The 21,295-nt window shown below is 40.9% G+C and overlaps 1 long non-coding RNA gene across 1 annotated transcript; it reads right to left on the bottom strand.

Annotated features, from left to right (window-relative positions):
- Positions 1 to 473: 473 nt before the first annotated feature.
- Positions 474 to 17,286, bottom strand: LOC109322567. Its single transcript, XR_002104405.1, has 3 exons — positions 17,274 to 17,286; positions 8,975 to 8,978; positions 474 to 543 (listed from the first exon to the last, which is right to left on the bottom strand). It is a non-coding gene; the product is annotated as an uncharacterized LOC109322567 (long non-coding RNA).
- Between the last annotated feature and the right edge of the window lie 4,009 nt (positions 17,287 to 21,295).

Consider the following 21,295-nt stretch of genomic DNA (forward strand, 5'->3'; position numbering starts at 1 on the left):
TGTGCTAATTGATTCCGCAGCAACCAAAAGATTAAACAGGGGCCTTCCTCATGACAATATTATACTAGAATACCACTAAAGAGGAGCACAATTGTTTCATTAATGCAAAAATTTCATTATGAAACTCAGGGAAGGCTAAAATAAAAGTCACAAACTGAGAATATAGCGGGTGTCTGGAAATATGCAAGCAAATTCAATCAATCAAATATTCATACTGTTCTCTCAGGCTTTAAGTTTGCAAATGTTTATGCACATGAATAAATTGTGAGTCAATAGTTGGAAGACATCCTATTAAAAAAATACTGTGCTTATATTGTTAACCAAGTATTTTAAAAAACAATAGGAGTAAATAAATACTGTCATGGACCAAAATCAAAATACTCATAATAAAACATTACATTGCATTGTAAAACATTCAAACAAAGAAAGAAAATGAATACACATAGAAAAAACTCAATCCTGCCTTTCTAAAAATGCTGGAGAACTGCAAATTGCTCATTGTATCTCCATGAAGCAGCCTGAAGTCACCCTAACATGAGCTAGCTAGCACAGCCCAGAGTTAAGTTTCACCTGAAGTGGTGTAACTTTGGGATGCTTATGTGGCACTTAGCATGAGTTAACAAGCTTTAATGTGCAGACACTCATGTTTAAATGGTGGAAATGTAACATGTAACTTCACTCTCACTGATCTACAAATATGACCTCATTTAGAGCCTTTTAAGGCCAGGCAGCTTGTAAGTGGTTAAGATCTGGAAAATTGTAGTGAGATCTGCATCTGTTTTTGGGGTCCCAAATAAATAAAAAACATTCTTGGCCATTGTTGGTGCATGATTATTCAAGAGCATCTGATGATCCACCAAAATGCAAAACTGAACAACCAGTAGGCCTGATCAAGGGAGTTAATATAACCTCTTTTTTGTCTTCCTGAAAAACTGTAGCCTACAACAGATAGCTTGGCTCTTGCCAGGTAATTCAGGTTGACCAGGTAATTCATATGCAGGACAGACACTGCATAAACAGCTGAACTGTACTATCTGGGTGTAACAAAAGATTTAATTTCTAAAAAAGAGCTAATTGATAATCTCTTATCACAGAGAGATGTAGTGTGGTATCGTTGTGAAGATGCACATTTCTTATGTTCATGGGCCTCCTTCATGGGCCTCCCGAGTCAGGGGGGCATTAGCCCCCCCAGTGGCCCGTCAGCAACCGGGGGGATTCCTACACAGCTGATTGTGCCGACCAGGGTAGGGGTGTTGGGCTAAAGTTAATTTGCCTTTATATGCTCTTGACTTTGCCTTTATAATATCCTTTATTGCAGGAGTAGGCAACGTGTTTTTGCTGAAGTGCCAAAAAAACCACAATGTCTACTTTGGAAGGTGCCGGAGTGCCAACATGCCAGAGCCTGGAGCAGCTGTTTGCAGCCTCCCAGCTGCAGCCAGCCCACAGAGCTTGCAGCAGGCTTGCAGCCTCTCAGCCACCTGCTGGGAGCAGCCTGGGCTCTGTAGCTGGCAGCAGCTGCCTAGAGCCCAGGCTGGCAGTGGTGTGCTGAGCAAAATGACCTTGCATGCCATGCTCAGCACGCGTGCTGGGGGTTGCTGACCCATGCATTATTGCTTTGTTAATTATTCAAATATTATAAAAGCCTAAATCCATCGCCTGTAACACTTTATTTGCACTCTGACTGGCTGACAAACAGCCAATCAGAGCATGAAGAAGCGTTCTGACAGAAGGCAGTCACCAATGATGGTGGGGACACAGGGGATGGAGTGGGGGAGGGGAGCGAGGCCCACCTTGCTCCCTGAAAGCAGCAACAACAGAGTGGACCTGCAGGTAATGCAGGGTGGAGGGGAGCAGGCCCGGGCCCAACGCGGAGGCAGGGAGCAGGCCTGGGCCCAATGTGGAGGGGGAGTGGGCCCAAGAGGGGGAAAAGCCAGCCCACTGCAGCAGTGGGCACACCAGCAGGCCCGGCCTGATGTGGCTGCAGCAGCAGTTGGAGAAGGGACGGAGCGGGCCTCCTCTTCCCCTTGGGTCTGGGCCCACTCCTCCCCCACCCCCCTCACCTGCGTCAGCCCCTAAGCCTGCTCCTCCCATCCAGCCCAACATGGCAGCTGTGGGGGGAGGGGAGGAGTGAGCCTCCTCCCTCCATCAGGCCAGGGCCCATTTCTCCCCCACCCCCACTTCCCCATGTCAGCCTCAAGCCTGCTTCTCCTGTCCCCCCACTGCTACTGTTTCGGCTTGGGCCCACTGCTCCCCACCCCATCCCTCTGCCATGGTAGCTCAGCTTCTCCCCACCCTTGGCCCCGTTCCTCCACCGCATCAGCTCTGGGCCTGCTACTCCCTTCTGCCCACCACTACAGTGGGGAAAGGCGGAGCAGGGCTGGACCCCAAGCAGCAGGAGAGAAGAGGGAGTGGGCCTGGATGGGATGGCGGGGGGGGGGCCAGGCTCTGTCCCTACCTGGTCCCCAGGCCCATCATTTTTGACAGGCAATTGGCTAGTTATTTTATAATCAATATTCATTTTAGTTTGCTCAAATAACTGTGTAACATAGCCTTTGTTGATTTTTACATTGCTTACCCTAAGTGTAACAGTCATTTTGTTTTGTGATTTTGTAGGTTAAATATAGCATAAGAGAATTAGTGTGTATACAAGGCCTGTAGTATGTCTAGGATGTCTGAAAAGAAGTAATGAAAAAATAAACAGTGTGTGTGGAAATACGTTGAGACAGTTTATTTTGCACCTCAGACTAGAAGGTTAGAAATAGCCTTCTGTGATTTAACAGCCAAAGGTTACAGCAGTGTCCAAAGATCAGCAGTTAAGGATTGCAAAATACAAGATCAGGTTTTGTTTTAACTGCTGAATAAATTGCAGACAACATATGGAAGAAATTGCAGACCACAAAGCCGAAGAGTTTGTCAACCATAACATCGTAACTGAAGAAGAGAATCATTTTGTCATCAAGGGGACATGACACAGTAAGAGCCATAGACTTGTATGGGGAACAATCACTACAAAGATGGACAAGAACAAAGAAACTTTGGGTCTGTCCTGCAAACAAGAAGCAGCATTGGAACAAAGCATCCAGCAAAGACCTGGCTTCAACCTCGTGGTTAACTTGGCTGGCCACCAAGCTAACCTGAGCATCTTAAGGACTGGTAATATCTTGATATGTGCAGGACTGTCTATATATATACAAATAAATGGGTATGAGTGTATGAGTATGTATGTGTGAGTGTATGAAATAGGAAACACCACCTTCTGTTATTCTTTGTTTTATTTTGTTTATGTTTTCAATAAATGTGGTGCTATTCTTTATCCCGATAAGATTCCTGCTTGTTTTTAATTCACACTGTACGCCCTGTGCATACAATAGGGGGGGGTCCCCCTGTGGCCAACTGCACCAATGCGGAGGTGCCAGCGATGCACCACCGGGACTTCCGGGCACTCCATTGGCACTTCTGGGCTGGTGTGATCAGCCATGGGGGAACCCCACCCCCGCAGTTGGCATGACTGGCTATGGGGGGACTGCAGGGATCACTTCGCCTGGTGCCTCCACTCCCCAACTGGCGTTCTCAGGGGGAGATCCACCTACCTAAGTGGGGAATGCTGCTGTCAGCAGGTGTGCACCAGTGCTCTCAGGGGGTGCACATGCACCCCCTATGCATCACCACTGCTTATGTTACTCACAAAAATCTCAGCTGAATGGATTTAAACATCTTAGATGCAGATCCATCTTCTATGAAACATAGATTACCATTCCTTCTCTTTCAGGTGATTTATAGTAGAGTTAGATGTAAATGAGATATAAATGAAAAATACTTACCTCATTTTCCTCCTCAGGAAATGAGGACACCTTTTCTTCATCCAAGCAATTGTTCCCTTTTTTGCTGCTCACTTGGCAACAAACTGAGTCCTGAAGTAGTGATATTACATACAATCTCATTTAATATATTATTTAAAATGAACTATACTCAAAATTTTGTCAAAACAAAGAAAACAAACTGGATCAGAAGAAGAAAGATTATTTACTCAAATTCTTTCAGAAACAGTAATCTCATGGCCAAATATTTCAGACAGAAGCATGTTGTTTAAATTAATGGTAGTCCTTTAAAGATGAAGGGATTGAAAAGGGAGTTAATATGTGAACCCAGTCCAGACACCATCATATGGGATCACAGAATAACCGCATTACAACACTGAGAAAAAAATAGAACTACCTCTGATAGGATCCCACATTCAGTACCAACAGTTTGCACATGTGATTTTGTTCATATCTGCAGATCTATATAGTAGATAGTATATCTAATAGAGAAATTTTTGGGAATTCACCTGGGATAATAGCTAGATAATTTCTACGCACCTTGCAGAAAGTCTTGCAGCATTCTATTATTGGTCTGTATCCAGTACAGCGGCACAAATTACCTAATTTAAAATAATAATTAATTAAAAACATTCTAGATTTCTATTTGCCATATTAAAATGTTTTAGAAGCTGAAGCAAGTATGGATGTGGACTCAAAATGACAAGAAATAAAGTTTTTTTGTTTGGAGGACCCTTGATAAGACAGATTTTTCATACTATGTGAGGTCAAAACAGTGAACACAATCATCTTGAATAATAGCTTAACACATGTGAGGTGAGATACTGTACATGATTCTTTAATAAAGAAAGTTCCGACTAGAATCCACTGAACATAATATATTGGTACTGTGATTACTAGTTAGCTTCAGTAATATCAATGGATATCCAGAAAGACTGGATATTTCCACATTAGTTTTGAGAGAGATAAATTCCCACTGGAAGAGTTCTGAAAGAGTTCAAACTCAGCATTGGAGATCTGCTGTCTTTAGTATAAACTGTATTTACTCAAATCTAAGATGATCCTACATTTAAGACCACCCTCCAATTATTAGATAGTGGACATGGGAAATTATACATTTGTTTTAATTTTTCATGTTTGGAATCTAGTTATTGGAGGGTCCTCTTAAATTTATTCCTCCCACCACTGCCATCAGGAAAGTAGTGGCAGAGGAAAGCAGTGGCTGGGGGGCAGGTAGTCTGCCATATGCCCCTTATCCCTCCCTTGCCACTTGCCCCCTCATGCCTGTCCCCCTGCCATCCATCCCTCCTCATGCCTTTCTCCTCCTACCATTTGTAACTTTCTTGTGCCTGCCCCCTCCCCCTAACAGTTGCAGCTTTACTTGCTCTGTTTCCACTGGGGCCATGGAGCACCTGACTGGGACAAGTAGCTCTGGCTTCAGCTTCCAGTCCCAGTTGGGACCAGAGCTGCAACAGCTCCCCTGTGTCCTCTGTGTGCCTCCTTCCCCGTGCTCATTCTGCTCTTTGCATCCCTTTCTCCGCGCTCCCCTTGCACTGTGTGCCCTTCCCTGTGTTCCTTTCACCCCACACTTCTCTTCCCCTACACCTTCGGCATCCCTTTCCCCATGCCCTATCTGTGAACTCCCCTCACTCTGCACATCCCTTCCCCATGCTCTTCCCAGAACTATGCATGGGAAGTGCTCCCTCCTGCACTGCACAGCCCCTCCCCATACAAATCTCCTGTGTTCCCTTCCCTGTACTCCACATGGCCCTTTCCCTGTACCCCCATTGCTCTGTGAGTCCCTTCCCCTGTGTTCCTCCCCACACCACACTCCCCTTCCATGCTCCCCTTACATCCTTTCCCAAACAATCCTTCTGCTGCCCTTTCCCTGTGGTTCCCTCCTTTCCCCTGCACTCCCCTCTACACCATGCGCCCCTTGCCGCATGTGTCCCCTTTCCTTGTACCCCCTTTCTCAGTGCATCCCTTCCTCTGCAATTCCCCTGTGCTCTGCCCACACCATGTGCCTCTTCCTGGCCCATGCTCTCCTATACATCCACTACCTGCCACATAAACCATTTCAGCTCCATCTGGAGTTGCAGCAACTGCTTGTCTGGCCTGTACTCAATTCGAAGATGAGAGGTTTTTTCCCTCATGCTGAATGGGGGAAAAAATGTCTTTAGTTCAAATAAATACGGTAATTTATCACTCAATACAGCTTCTGCACCAGAAGACTGCAGGGTAGCCAATGTCATGCCAATTTTTACAAATGGCTCCAGAAGGGATCCAGGGAAATAAGACCTGTGAGCCTGACCTCTGTTTTTGGTAAACTATTAGAAAATATAATAAAAAAATAGGATTTTCAGTCATATGGATGAACAGGTGCTGCTAGGGAACAGTCAACATGGCTCTTGTAAAGAGAGTTTATGCATCTCCAATCTACTAGAGTTCTTTGAGGATGCCAATATGCATGTGACTGAGGATGTTCAAGATGACAGAGTATATATGAGCTATCAAAAAGTGTTTTTTTAAATAAAATTCTGCATCAAGGGCTCTTAATGAAATTAGACTGTCACAACATTAGAGGTAAGGTAAATTCATGGACTAATAACTGACTAAAAGACAGGAGTAGGTATAAACAGCCAGTTCTCTAAATGGGGACTGTTAAACGATTCTCTAAGCACCTGTGCTATGGCCTGTATTGTCTGACATAATCATAAATAATATGGGTTCACAGTGAGATGGCTAAGTTTGTGGATGACACAAAATTATTCATGGTGGTAAAAAGCAAAATTGACAGCAAAGATTCATAAAATTCAGAGGAGCTCATAAAGTTGAGTGAACAGGCAACAAGATGGCAGATGAAGTTCAATGTTGATAAGGGCAAAATGAAGCATGTGGGAAAAATAAACTGAGATGAACATACATGATGATGGGCTCTATATTATCTGTTATTGAGCAAAAGATCTTGGAATTCTTGTGGCTAGTTCTCTGAAATATCAGCTGTGTTCAGCAGTAGTCAAAAAGGCAAATAGTATGTTAGGAATTATAAAAAGGAAACTGAAAACAAAACAGAAACCATCATTATAAATCAGTGATAATCCTACAGCTTGAATAGTATGTGCATTTCTGTTCCCTTACCTCCTAAAGGATATAGTAGAATCAGAAAAGGGACAGGGAAGGACAACTCAGGGTCCAAGCAGCTTGATAGCCCAGGTAATACCCATGCCCCAATCAGTCCTGTGACTTACTAGCCCAAAGTAGTTCTCAAGGTGAACCTGACCACCAAAGCAGTTCATGGGGCTCATCAGCCTACAGCAGCTTATAACCCAAATCAGTCCCAAGTTTGCTTGCCCTGAAAAGTATACAAAGAAAAAAAGAACAGTGCCCAAGTTGCAGCCTCCCAGCTCCCTTTATAACTGTCCCATGCCTTTTGGCGAAGCACCCGTCTCCAGGCTGCTTCTCAGCCTTGTATAGACATTTAGGTTCTTCTGGGAGACTTGCTGCTGTCCCAAGAGAAATCCCGAGTGCATAGATGTTCCAGCTTTTTCTCCCAGAGTTAAAATGGCCTCTCCAGGAGAAAAATAACCTGGAAACAACCACGGTTAAATCACTTCCAGAAGAGCTTCTCCTGGGAAAGCGAATGTCTGTACATGCTCATACCACAGGCTGACCATGGGCAGTCTGGGTTAGCCAACCAGGGCTGCCCTATACACTACTGCCTCTGTTTCCATGTGGACTAAGGGAGCCTGAAGAGCATACTAAGATATGTGCATAGCACCCCCCACCAGTATCTGCAAAAGCTCTCCAGTCTTGAGGGACGTGGCACTGGAATGCGTACATGTGACTCTGGGTAAGGTTTTTTACAACAAGAACAAACCTGGGAGAATTCTCCCAGATTATTTGAATGTGTATATGCAACATCAGTCAAGCTGGTCACAGCTCAACTCAGTCCCCTCCAGCTGCCTTCTTTTTTGTGCCTCACTCAGGCTTTCCCTACCCAGCTAGGCTTCACCAAGCTCCAGCCCTTCTCTGAACCTACTCACAGCCAGCAGTTCTGAGATTCAGCTTTACCACCTCTCTCCTATAGGAGCTCCTCTCTCTAGCACTACCAGGGCCCTTCTCCCAGACCCTCCCAGCCTCCTGGAGCTGACTGGTAATCAAGGCACAGCTCCTGCTTTCTCTCTTTTTCTCAGTAATGGGTAGGAGTCTTCCATTACATCTATAAAATTATGAATAGCATGGAGACAGTAAAAAGGGATTTACTACTATCTTACATAATAACAGAGCTAGGGGTCAAAAATATTAGAAAGCAGGTTTAAAACAAACAAAAGGAAGTTGTTTTTCACACAGCGTGTAACTAACTTTTGGAACTCATTACCATAAATGGTTGTGGAGGCTGACAATCTAAGGATTCAAAAAAGGATTAGACAAATTAATGCAGAAGAGGTTAGGACTTTTCCAGCCTCTAACAGCGAGAAGCTGTAAGGGAAGAAGGGACAGTTCAGTCTCGATAGGCCCTATGTAAATATTTTCCCCCTTAGCATCTGCTCTGTGCCACTGTGAGAGACAGAATACTGGGCTTGATGTACGTGTGGTCTGACCAAGTATGGCATCGCTTTATGTTCTTACTTTCATGACAAACTTCAAAGGCTATTTATTAATCTGTAACCTACATTTCTTTAGCTGGACATGGGAAACTCCTGGAATAGATGTTTTAGGAGTAGATTCATACACCTTTTATTTACTCATAATTTTGAATATTTACTTATGGTTGCATTTGTTGTTTCTGGTAGTAGCTATATCAATTATACAAAATAAATCAGGTATGTCCCTTTAAGAATGCAACTATGGTATTACAAACAAGGTCTGTTAGAACTGCTGAGTTTCATATGTACATTGTAGGCTAATGGTAGAATACATGTAACTGACCTGGGGGGGGGGGAGATCTTGGGCTATAAGATGCCTCTAAAGAAAATAGTCTGAATTCCAGCAATAAACAAAATTATCCTTGAAAACCAGATCTTATGACTGAAGGTGTAACATATTTGGAGGTTCCATGAGAATGGATTGCTTGGGCCCTTTTTAAAAAAAAAAACCAGTTCAGCTGGCTGCAAAATGTGGAGACTGAAAATTTGTTGTTTGAGACAAACTTGCACATAGCTCCTAGTAAAACAGGATCCCTGACTAACTAAATGGCTGTGGATCAAATCAACATCGTCATGCTATAAATCACAAGATTCAGATTTTAAAGGACAGCATTATTCCAGAAATTGAAACAGGGCTTTTTTTTTCAGTTTTGAAACCAAGTTATGAATGTGGTGTTTAATATCAGCAGACCTCTGAAGATGGCTGTGTATAGCTGGAAATGACATTGAACTCTCTTTCACTTGTGCATTTGTTTCTATGTGTAGAACATTGTCAGGATGGTGAGTTGGGCCAACTGATGGACCTGGTACAATTCGAAATTCCATGATACAACCCCCTTTCATTGCTCCCACAGTCCTCCAGGCTATACCCTTCAGTCTTTCCTGCAAAGACAATTCCTTTACTCTGGAAACACATTCTCCATAGATAGTTCTTGTCTTTATTTGAATATAAAACATTATAAGCACATTAGCAAGTCATGATGAAGTATCTTATTCCTTGCTCCACTTCCTAGTTCAACATCTTATATAGGACAGTTTTTTCATTTTTTTCTAGTGACTACATGAACTTGATCTTCCCAAAATGTTCAAAGCTTTCCTGCCTTTCTCTGTCCAGACAAAAGTTGCTCCAATATGTCATCATTAAAATAAACTTCAGGTCCTTGCACTTTTTGGTCATAATATTATTTGTCCTTGAAATGATACATTTGTGTGTTGTGTTCCCCACCCCCCCAAGTATTTTCTTTCCATTGTCTGTCTTTCCCAGGACTCAGTATACCAATGGTAAAGGCCATAATCCTATTTCAGTCTCAGTCCAAAAAATAACTCAATAGGTAGTGTTGCCTATATTAGATGTAGGAAAGAGAAGTGTAGGAAAACTGTAGCTTCACTAATTGCGATTATACACCGACATCTCTTTGTTCAGAAGACAGCCCTTTCACTTTCCTTCTCTGACACTGCTAAGGAACATTCAGTGAAAACAGTCAGCTAAATTCAGTAAAGGTTGATAAGTATTTTTATTTAAATAACTTATTCTCAAATGTCTTTCCCTGGTCATGGGTAGGCTTGAAAGGAATCCAATCTTTTATTTCAAAATTAAACCAGAAAATGTAGTAGGCTAGTTAGTTCTGTGAATGCCCTGATAGTGTGTTATATTCATGCAGCAAAGTCAAGACCCATCTGGGGGGAAAGACGCTGCTCAAATCAAGTAAGTATCTTTATAGAAAAGAATGAAGGAAACATCAAATGTTCCAAAAGAGGCCGAAAGCAATGAAATTCCAGGATTTGTTCCAGTAATTGTACTATGGTCATTAGTTGATCCAGCTGATAGTCTGATAATATAAGATCAAATTTTCTAAACTGAGAAAAAGCATACCAATGAATCCTGAAGAAGCCATTGCCCTGAAGAAGTCTGAGACCTGCTATCTGCACTTTATTCTAAGGACCTTGCCTCAGAACATTTGGAAACAGTCATAGATTTCATAGATTTCATAGACATCAGGGCTGGAAGGGACCTCAGAAGATCATCGAGTCCAGCCCCCTGCCCAAAGGGCAGGAAGTCAGCTGGGGTCATAGGATCCCAGCAAGACAAGCATCATATCTCAACAAGAATCATCAAGAGATGAGAGTATGCCAGTACAAAAAATAGGTACAACCTTTTGTAGGAAAACCTCAAGAAAATACTAGAACATGCTCTTTGGGACAGCCAGCTTGCATCAGTGTTAGAGGAAATTGTTGGCTCCTAAGTTAAACTGTTGTTAGGATAATAGCAATATATTTAATAAGGGAGCTATGTAAAGATGGGAAAACCTTTATTTTAAGATGGGAAGGGTGTGAGATGCCCTGAAATTAATGTTTTAGAAATAGATTAATCTTGTTTATAGTTGGTAATAATTCAGAATATTTATTTAACTTGGAATTATGATTTTATTAGTAGTTCTATAAATTGCTGTAGATAAAGAGGAGATGCTCCATTAAGAATAAGCTGTACATGTTGCGGTAAGCTCTTGATGGCCTGGCTAGTCCAGTATTTGTGCCCCTGTAACTACACTAGAGAAATCTTAGCCTGAAAGAAGCTGCTAAAGAAAAAAAATGATTTCCAAAATAAAGAAAATTATTCATTTAAAGCTGATGGAAAATGTGCTTGTGATGGAGACTATACAAACATGTCCTACAACAGGATCTTTATGCTTAACCAGGTAATTGCATATTAATCATTGTGGCGTTTAAAGAAAACCATACAAGCAATGTATGTTTGGAATTATCAGACTCAAATATCTTTAAGTATTTTTTCATAAAACTTTTGACATGGGTTTCAGAACTGCTGAGCACTTACAGCTTTGACCGTATTTTAAGAAGGGTTTTGGATGCTCAATGTGTCTGAGAACCAAGTCAGAGGAAGATAATCCAGAATCTACAGAAACTAACAATTGTGTAAATGTTTTTGAGTAATCTTTTTGCATGCATATTATAGATACATTATGCACAGAAGTCCCACTAAAATATACATTTTTTATTGTACTACATATATTAAGCATAACATTTAATTGAGAAAACTTACCAGCCAGAGCTGCAATAATCTGTTCTGTAGAAGGTTCTGGGTGGTTTCTCAGCAGAGTGTAAATTGACATCACCATTCCAGGGGTGCAGAAACCACATTGGGAGCCATGACTTTTGGCAATCCTTTCCTGTAATCATTACTAAGCAATCAGCCATTCATGTAGGTGTTCAAAACTAGGACCTCAAATTGTAAATTGGGAATGGGAGGTTTCATAACAGAAATTCTATGACAAATCCACAGCCAGCAAACAACTTCATGTTTTTTACCGTAGTCTCTGTCAGTGTTAGAAAAAATGACATTTTGCTTAATTCTCCGCTCGCCCCCCCAACTCCTCCTCCAAAAAAACTGACAAGTGTGAACATGTATTAAGTTACCCTGAAACACTGCCTAGCATCTAGTATACACAAATGTTGACAATCTCAATAACGTAACATAAGTCAAAAGAGGTTAAGAAATTTAAAGCTAAGGTCTCAAATAAGGTTTAATTTGGCTCAATGGCATACACGTAGACTTTTAGATTACTGTATTTGGTTATGGAATTTCATGTTCCTACCACAGCACTTTATCTTGCTGCAGTATGAAAACAATAGTCAATGAGGGTTTTATATATGATTTACTATGCCAATAGCTATAATGGAGAAAAAATATAGGAAAAAGTAGTAATTTACCTGTAGAGTAACTTATGTTATTTTAGGAGGAGTTCATATACATATCAGCTGTCAGTGGGTACATACTGGGCAGGAGCCAGAGAATATTCAAGTTACCTGTGATTGTTGGGACAGAGCGTACAACCCTCACATACTTTGTTCATCCAGCTGAGGGGTTGGAAGTGGGGACAACCCCAGGCTCATAGTTTCATAGCTGTTTCATAGTATGAACCCCAGGTTCATAGTTTCATAGATAGTTCACTCTTGCTCCTTCACATACAAACAACTCATAGTGTGTGGTCTCTGAAAAGTGGTAGTTGTTGACTAAGCTTGTGGACTAAACATCTTGAAGAACATCATAATTTTCCAGTTGCCTGGTAACACAACTTGAAAACTATCATATCTCAGCAGATGGTATAGACTTAATGCAATCCTGTACACTTTTTCTGACAAAGAAAAAATACTTTTCATTCATCTAAGGTATGAAATCTCTACTCAGATTTACTTTCATATAGATTTAGTAGGTAACTTGTTGAGATGAATACCGAAAATGATCTTACGAAAAACCCTTGGATATGGTCTCATAGGACACATCCAAATTAGTGGGCATGTGAGGTTTTCCAGTGCTGCAGACCCAACTTAAATAAGGATTTGTTTAAGATGCAAGGATTTGTCTGTGGTGCCACAAACCATGCACGCCACACATACAGGTGTTCGCTGCACTGCTAGTATGCAGCACAGTGGGGGTTTTTTGACACAGGGAGATCCCAGTGTGGAGTGGGTTTTTTTTAAGGTAAAAAAAAACCCCACTCCAGAAAAAACTTGGGCGGGCCACAGATGGTGGCTGTGAGCACCTCTGAAAACTGGAGCTTGGCTGGCCAGAGCCACACTCCAGCTGCCGGCCAGCTCTATGCACCTGGATCACTGCTGCTGGAGCCCCAGGAGTTCCCCAGGACTCCAGGTAAGGCTGCTGAGGCCATCCCAGGTGCTGACTGCAGCCTCCCCTGCCCCACCCAGGGCAACTTGCCACACACCAGAGAGTTATCCTCAGGGACAACTAGTAGCAGCACAAATATAAGCCACTGCTACTTGTCCCCAGTGAATGCACGTTCCCACTTGTGGGGACACACCCATAGAGACTTTATATTTATTAATAACTGTATAAGGAAGTTCTGCCATCAGAGTTTGGAGCTCCTCATTCTTCTAGCTGAAGTGACTGGTAAGAGAAAGTACCTTCCTGCAGAAATATGGTGGGGCATATGTAGCAAGAGATTTGAAAGAGGCATCCCAGTGGTGTAATGAGAGTGGGGCAACCAGGGCAGGTGCCTTGCGTGTCAAAACTGAGGGACGGAAGAGTAGGAAAAATGGCTGCCATAGCTGCACAATCCCATCAATACTTACAACCAGAAGTTGCCACTGCCTAGGTACCTTGCTGTGTTGTTATGCCTCTTGAGCTGTCCATAATTTTAATCAAAAGAACATTTAAGCCTGATAAAGGAGCAGGCTAACTAGAAGATAAATCCTGGACATGTCTTTAAAAAATCTTTTACCTTTGGGACCCAAAGATCTTTGGGTTGGTGGATGTATAGCTAATATATCAGTCAAGTATATTTTTAACGAATTGAAGGATAAACTCTATTGTTTAAGATGCAAGGATTTCTGGGGTGATATTTTTACTGGAAAAAAACTATATATTTGGGATAAATCTTAGATAAGTCTTCAGGCACAAGGTACCTTTCCTCAGGTTTGGGAAAGAAACAGCTATGGCTTGTGCATAGCTTCATATATAAATAAATGCTATTTAAAAGAATGAAGGAGACCTGTCTAATATGAGCAGAGGCATTATCAGCAGTAGCTAAGGGATAAGAGAAATGCAGAAGAAAGGATAACCTGATAATTGGAAGAGCAAGACCATTCAAGAGGAAAGAGTATATCTATCAAGGAAGTGATTCTTCTACTGTACTCAGCACTGGTGAGACCACAGCTGGAGTACTGTGTCCAGTTCTGGGTGCCACACTTCAACAAGGATGTGGAAAAACTTGAGAGAATCCAGAGGAGAGCCACCCGTATGATCAGAGACTTGTAAGGTAGACCATATGAGGAGAGGCTGAGGGACTTGGTCCTCTTCAGCCTAAAAAAGAGAAGGCTAAAAGGGGACTTGTAGTAACGTACCACTACATCAGGGGAAGATATCAAGAGCTCAGTGAATAACTGTTCACTAGGGCACCCTTGGGGAAAACCAGGAGTAACGGCCATAAACTCCTGAAAGACCGCTTCAGGCTCAACTCTCTGAAAAAATTCTTCACAGTCAGGGTGTCCAGACTGTGGAATAAACTCCCCTTGGAGGTGGTGCAATCACCTACTGTGGAAATCTTCAGGAGGAGACTGGACGGTCACCTTGCTGGGGTCAACTGACCCCAGCTGTCTTTGGTCCCTTCCAGCACCTAACAATCTATGAATCACCTAGGGAGAGCAGAGATCAACAGAGATCACAGATAGACTTCTGGGAGCCATAAAGTCAATATCTGTTTTAGTCCCTGGTTTTTAGTGTTTGGTAAGGTTATGAATTGTTTAAAATGTAATAAAACCTCCAAAACCCGTTGGTCTTGAGACAGCCTCTAAAAGGAATATGACATGTTTTGAGGCAAAATAAACATTCTGTTTTGCTCATCTTTTACTGACATGATAGCAATGCAATATGGACAATATCTAAAGCCCCAGAATTTATAGCAGGATATTCTTAACTAATAACTAGGTAATAAAACAACATAAAATGTTCAAATTGGGAAGAAGCTAGTGGAACTGAACGCCGTGCTAATTTAACTAATTGCTGATAACCATGACAACTATTGTATTTACAGACTATTTACAAAAAACAGAAGCAAAGGTTCATAGAAGTAAGGTGCTCTGTAACCAGCTATATGTAATAACAGTGAAGTAGAATGTGGCTGGATGCTCCACCCTTTATACTCTTGACTAAACACATGAAAATACAAAAAACATATGCTCTGTTCCAATGAGCACTGCTGACTACAAAGTTCCACCCACAATGGACTGTGTATATGGACTGCCACTCAAGGAAGAGAGTAGATGTTCAAATAAGAGTTAAAAATGAAATTCAAATACATTCACTGATATCTATTTCTGTTCACAAGGCATTCTATCCAGTAGCACTTGGATACTTTGTAAAGTTAGGTTCCTAACACCCTTACAAAGATGAGGGTTTATGAATTACCTCCTGGTACACAAAGCCTCTGCAAACAGATGCAAAGGATTCTTTGGGGTGCTCCAGCAGTTTCCTGAAGCATTTATTTCAGATGGCATTGCTTTTCCAATCAGCTGAATGACACTGCCAATGAGGTCCAGGTAACTGGAGAAGCAGCACCCATTGAAAAAAGCTGCCATAAAGCAATGAATGACTCGCCCTTAATTCCGCAACCCACTGCAAATTACCAGTATATGAATGATCTGGATTTGACTGTACTTTGTTCCCTAATTCTTGCCCTAAATCATTTTAATTAAATATTTTTTTGGATATAACTGTTCATATTGCAGTAAAAACTTACTACTTTCAGTTGTATGTGAGATCACCCATTCTTAAAATGCTTAATAGAATACAAATGTGTTTATTTCAATATGCAATGCTTTGACCATGGAAACTTTAGCACAACCTTGAAAGTGCTGTGCCAATATCATAGAATTCCAAACACTTATAACTTCATTATTTTAAACCAGGTCTCTTCAAACAAGTCAAACAGATTTATCTTCTTGGAGGACTAAGCTCGTAAAAAGTTTGTTTTTATTAAAGAGGAAAGTGAATTACATGTTAAATCCTTATACTATTGTCTGAAGTACTTTTCTGCTGCAAGGAAAACCCATAAACTTCACATATAGGGAGCACTGAGGATCCTTACTGTTAGTGCAAAAAGTTACCACCTTATTCCAAAGTGCAGATAGCCCTGCAAATGTGCACAGTGCACAGAGCATGAATGAAAACAATAGATATCTAAACATCCCCTCACCTGAACTGGATGAATCCTGCTTTTCGTACTTCCAATGCCTTCCACCGTGGTGATGGCAGCCCCATATAGTGAGCATATGGGAATCAAGCAAGCATTGACAGAATAATGTCTTTGGGATGTAAAGAAGAATAAAGGACATTAATGTATTACTACTCTAATCCGTTAGGTAATGCCATGACAAAGTGTTATACAGTTGGGAAAAAGAACTCTTGCTATGAGCAGGTACTGGGAGGTGAGAGGAAAACATTTGAACTGTGAAGGTGAAATATCATTGCCCTCACAGTTATTTATTGAACACCCATAAAAATCTTCCTGCATTCACAAAAAGATTTCAAAACTATTCATCGGGTAAGGCAAATTCCTACTTTTTGAAAGGATGCAAATTTTGCAGTCATTGCTGCAAAAAACTGTATTTCCAAAAGGAGGTAATCCTTGATTAACTTCAATATATAAACATGACAGCATTTGTATCTGAACAAAAAGATATGATAGCACCTTTCTTTGCCCTTCTAAAATAATTTTATATACATTGTCTAAGCCTCACCATGTTTTAGAAAATGTATGATAGTCTGTATTACCTATTTTGCAGATAGAGGCAACAAGACTAAAAGATACGATTTGCCAAAGGTTATACAGTCAACAGGAGCAGGTCTGTGTCTACTAAAAGTTAAAGGATACTGTATCTTCTTGGAAACTGGTTCATATCTTGATAACATCACAGTACAGGCTCCACAACCACCTACTCCACAGCCATACTTAGTTCCTGTGAGACGGACTACAGAAGCCTCAGTCAAGGAAAAATATCATCAATTTTTCAGGTAGGACTTTCACATGATCTTGCTTGAATGTATAAGAAGGGAAAGCAGTCTCCTTAAGAGATGCAGTAAATTAAAGATCTAATTATTTAGACTATTTAAATGAATCGTCATAGTTTTATACTTGGTAGGGTTGGAAGGGACCTGAGCAGATCATCAAGTCCGACCCCCTGCCCTGGGCAGGAAAGAATGCTGGAGTCAAATGATCCCAGCTAGGTGATTATCTAGCCTCTTTTCGAAGACCCCTGGGGTAGGAGCAAGCACCACTTCCCTTGGAAGTTGGTTGCAGATCCCAGCTGCCCTGACGGTGAAGTAGTGCCTCCTGATGTTTAGCCTGAATCTACTCTGAGTCGACTTATAGCCATTATTCCCTGTTACTCTCAGTAGTGCTCGGGGGTACAGGGACTCTCCCCATGCCTGCTGGTCCCCCTTGGCAAGTTTATAGACAGCCACCAGATCCCCCTCAGCCTTCTCTTGTGGAGGTTGAACAGGTTCAGGTCCCGTAGCCTCTCCTTGTAGGGCCTGCCCTGCTGCCCCCTGATCATGCAAGTGGCCCTCTGGACCCTCTCCATGTTGACCATATCCCTCCTGAAGTGGGAGGGATTATAAAATTTAAATCTTTACTCATGCCTTATCCAATGCTATTGTAAAACTACAATTTCATAATGAGAAAACATTTGAATTCAGTAAGTCTTACTATCTCTCAGCACAATTTCCCATTTAAAGCAAAAAGCATCTTGAAAAAGGTGAAATGTGGGTCTAGCTCTAACACCAAGTGTTTAGGTTTTAAAATATACATATAATGCTATATTCATTTTTATATAAAATAAATTTACATAAAAACAGATTAAACACTAAAAAGGATATGTTTTTTTCTCAGATAAAACAACAGTGTAGTTTCTGGGTCAGCATTCTTCTCTATTATCTACAGTGGAGAGTAAAATAAGATGGAAAATATCAATATTGATTACATGAAATAAAGTATTTAGCATCTAATGAATTAGGCTGTCACCTGCAAAACCTTAGGCCTCTTTGAACAAGTTTGTCTCTAAGGTATCATCCTGCCCTGCCTTCTGTTGGACTTCAGTCTAACACAGCTAATTATCTCTATCTCCTTGCTACATAAGGTTACAAACAGCGTATCTGGTGCCATTATATACATTTAGAAATACATACCTTCCCTCAAGGAAAAGAAACAAAGCTTTTATTCTTTATTCCTCAAAGTTTGAATCTGTTTACTGATTTTCATTTAGGGGGTCCTATTTCCTAAAATATAGAGCTGTTTCACAACTCATTCCTTTACGGTTTTGCTAAAAGAACCTTTTAACATACTCTATGCATCTCTAGCATCGATGCCAATAAAAGCTCAGCTGAGAATGTCCTGCATCTTTTCCCCATTGAGTCTAAAATGGGCTTAATAATTTTCACTATCTCTAAAGTGAACTTCCGCACAGGATTGTTGCATAAAGGTAGAATATAACAAATGTAGCCTCTTACATAGATTATTTTGCAGAATAATATTGTTTACAAGGTAGAGATCCAGATGGACATGACTTAAGCTTGTAATCAGCAAAATATTAAACACCCATGATGACAAGGTTAGTCTCAATGAAGGAGCTGACCTCATCCTGGAGCATTTTTATTCTATTTAACATAAAAAAAGGTATCAGTGACTTACCTTCCTTCCATTCACAAAGAAAATGAGCTCACTTAACTCTGTGAGTGAGGGAAGAGACATTACATAAAAGAAAGTCTCTTTCGTTTTAATATAATCAAAGGCACAGAAGTTATTATGGAGCTTTGGAAACGATATTCTTACTCTGTCTCCAAATATAAACTGGTAAGAAAAACAATCAGGGACAAATACATAAAGAAGAAAGGGGCTGGGCTAGGTAGAAGCTAGTAAAAAACTCCCCCGAAAAAACGAGGCAATGAGAGATTATAATCAATTCATGCAGTCATGCTTTGCATATTATTCTTAGGAAGTGAAATGGAAAAACAAAGAAAAAAGTCAAAATTGGTAACTGCCTTTCCCTTAAATATTCTGAATCAGAAAGGTTTTAGTTAGATTCCAACACTGAACAATGATAAATGAATTTTACAGCAAGCATATTTTAATAGATAAAATGTAATGTGTATTTTTAAAAACACCAATGCACATATCTGTCCTCAAAATGAAAATTTTAAACTTTTAGGACACTAAGCCTTTATAATATAATCACAAAGGATTTCATAGGATGATTTGGATAGGGATGATCCTGCCTCAGGCAGGCGGTTGGTCTAGATGATGTCTCAAGGTTTCTTCCAGCTCTATTTCACTATGATTCTTTATAATTAAATCTGGAAATTGTTTTCATTTTTAATCCAGGCTTAATAACTGTTTTCCTCAATTATTTTATTGAAAAATGTAAAATAACTATAAATAGGCATTCTTTCAAAAGTCATAGGCATGAGTCAAACAGCAGATCACCTATGAAGAGAAGGAATGAGTCAAAACTTTCAAGAAATGTATATGTAGGCTAAAAATCAGGGAGATCCTCTTTTAGTTTTGTATTATAAAAACATGAAAAGTGAAAGATATGACAGAAAATAAAGCATGGTTTGCTACTCACATGCCTTGGGGCAGTGGCATAAGAGAAAAACCAAACCCTACCCTTTCCCCCTAAAAAAAATACAAAACCCACAAAGAAAAAGCAAAAAAACTGAGATGCTATTTGTCTTTAGTTTTCACATTTTTGTCTTATAATGCTCCAGAAATGACTGTATTGATACAACAGAAGTGTTATAAAATGTTAATAGTTTTTAAGAGTATATGATATATTCTTCTTTTAATATGTGCATGGGAAGATAAGTGTGGCATGGCCAGATCTAACACACCTGGATGTGCCAGATTGCACCTACAGACTGACTCGGCGCACCTACCTCGTGCTGGAACTGGTCTAGGGACTGGTCCCTCACACAGGATCCAGCCTGTGGACCAGTCCCACACCAATTATCTGGCCTGCAGGACCAGAGAGTTTGAGCACCACTGGATTATACAAACATTTGTCTAGGGTTGTTTAGGTGAGGGTGATACTACCTTATGCAAGGGGTTGAACTAAGATAACCTCCTGAGGTCGCTTAAAGACCTACTTTTGTATGATTCTAACTACCTTCAGCCTCCAAAATTAGGCTGACCTTCTAGATTCCTCAGTAGATTAAATAGCTCCTTTTCTTAAGCTCCACATTTTTATGGACACACTGGCTTTATTTCTTCAAGAATACATGATCATTAAAGAAAACAGTGACAGACCTTGCAAGCATTCTAAAAACCAATCGCTCTTTCCATTCCTAGTACTGGATATCTACAGATCTAGATAAAAGAACGCCTGTATGAATTGTCCTGCCTCAGTTCCCTCACAAAGTTTGAACGTGCTCTGGACTTAGGTTGGAATCCTCTAAGAAGTTCTAGATCCCTTCTGTTGCACAGGGCTTTGCTTCTAAATACTGAAATGTCTTGCTCTATGTAGCTAGATCTTCCCTGGCTGATCCTACAATTAAACAGTCTGTCTTCTTCGAAAACATGGCCTGCATTTCCTTTCTTGTATTGAAACTGTGCGTCTCTGTGAGACCTTGTGAGTTCCCTCCAAGTTTCTGAGGCTCTTTTATGAATAAAAGCATTAACACTTTCTTGTTAATTGATTTTCTTGTTCTGCTTCTGGGGAACATCCAATTCTCCAAGCCTCCTTCCTTGGTCTGGATTCCCCAGCCTGTGCAATCTCATCGTCCTAAAGTGCTACCACTTGAATGGGAGTCAGCAAAGTTTAACAACCAGCCATTGCCCCTGATCTTGGAGATATATTATACATATGGCTTCCTCCAGGAGGCATTCAAAGATATAGAAATTTCATAACTTCAACAATGATTAGTTGTAAATAATCTTTCAGTATGATTACATATACTTTAGGTGAATGAGCGGAGATTTGAAAGAGGTGAAGCTCCCCTCATTCAAGGTTAAAGCCAAAGACCACATCCAGATGTGCAGGGATGTGAGCTTGCAGTGGAACAAATAGCAATGGTCCAAATATGTGCTACTACTTCGTGCCACAACAGATGCCCCTCAACGTGCACTTTGGTGAGGGACAAATTGTCCCACTTCAGGCAAACTGCCCTTCCCCCACTCCTCCCAGCTCCTGGTGTACTGGAGCAGCCAGGGCACAAGTCAAATAGTAGAGATGCTCTGCCTGATAGCAAAGCGTTTCCCTTGAGGACTGAGCCTTTGTTTTTCCTTGTGGTTTTTTTTTTTTTTT

Source organism: Crocodylus porosus, unplaced genomic scaffold (genome assembly GCF_001723895.1).
Source record: "Crocodylus porosus isolate Cpor-Errol unplaced genomic scaffold, CroPor_comp1, whole genome shotgun sequence".
Classification (NCBI taxonomy): domain Eukaryota; kingdom Metazoa; phylum Chordata; order Crocodylia; family Crocodylidae; genus Crocodylus; species Crocodylus porosus.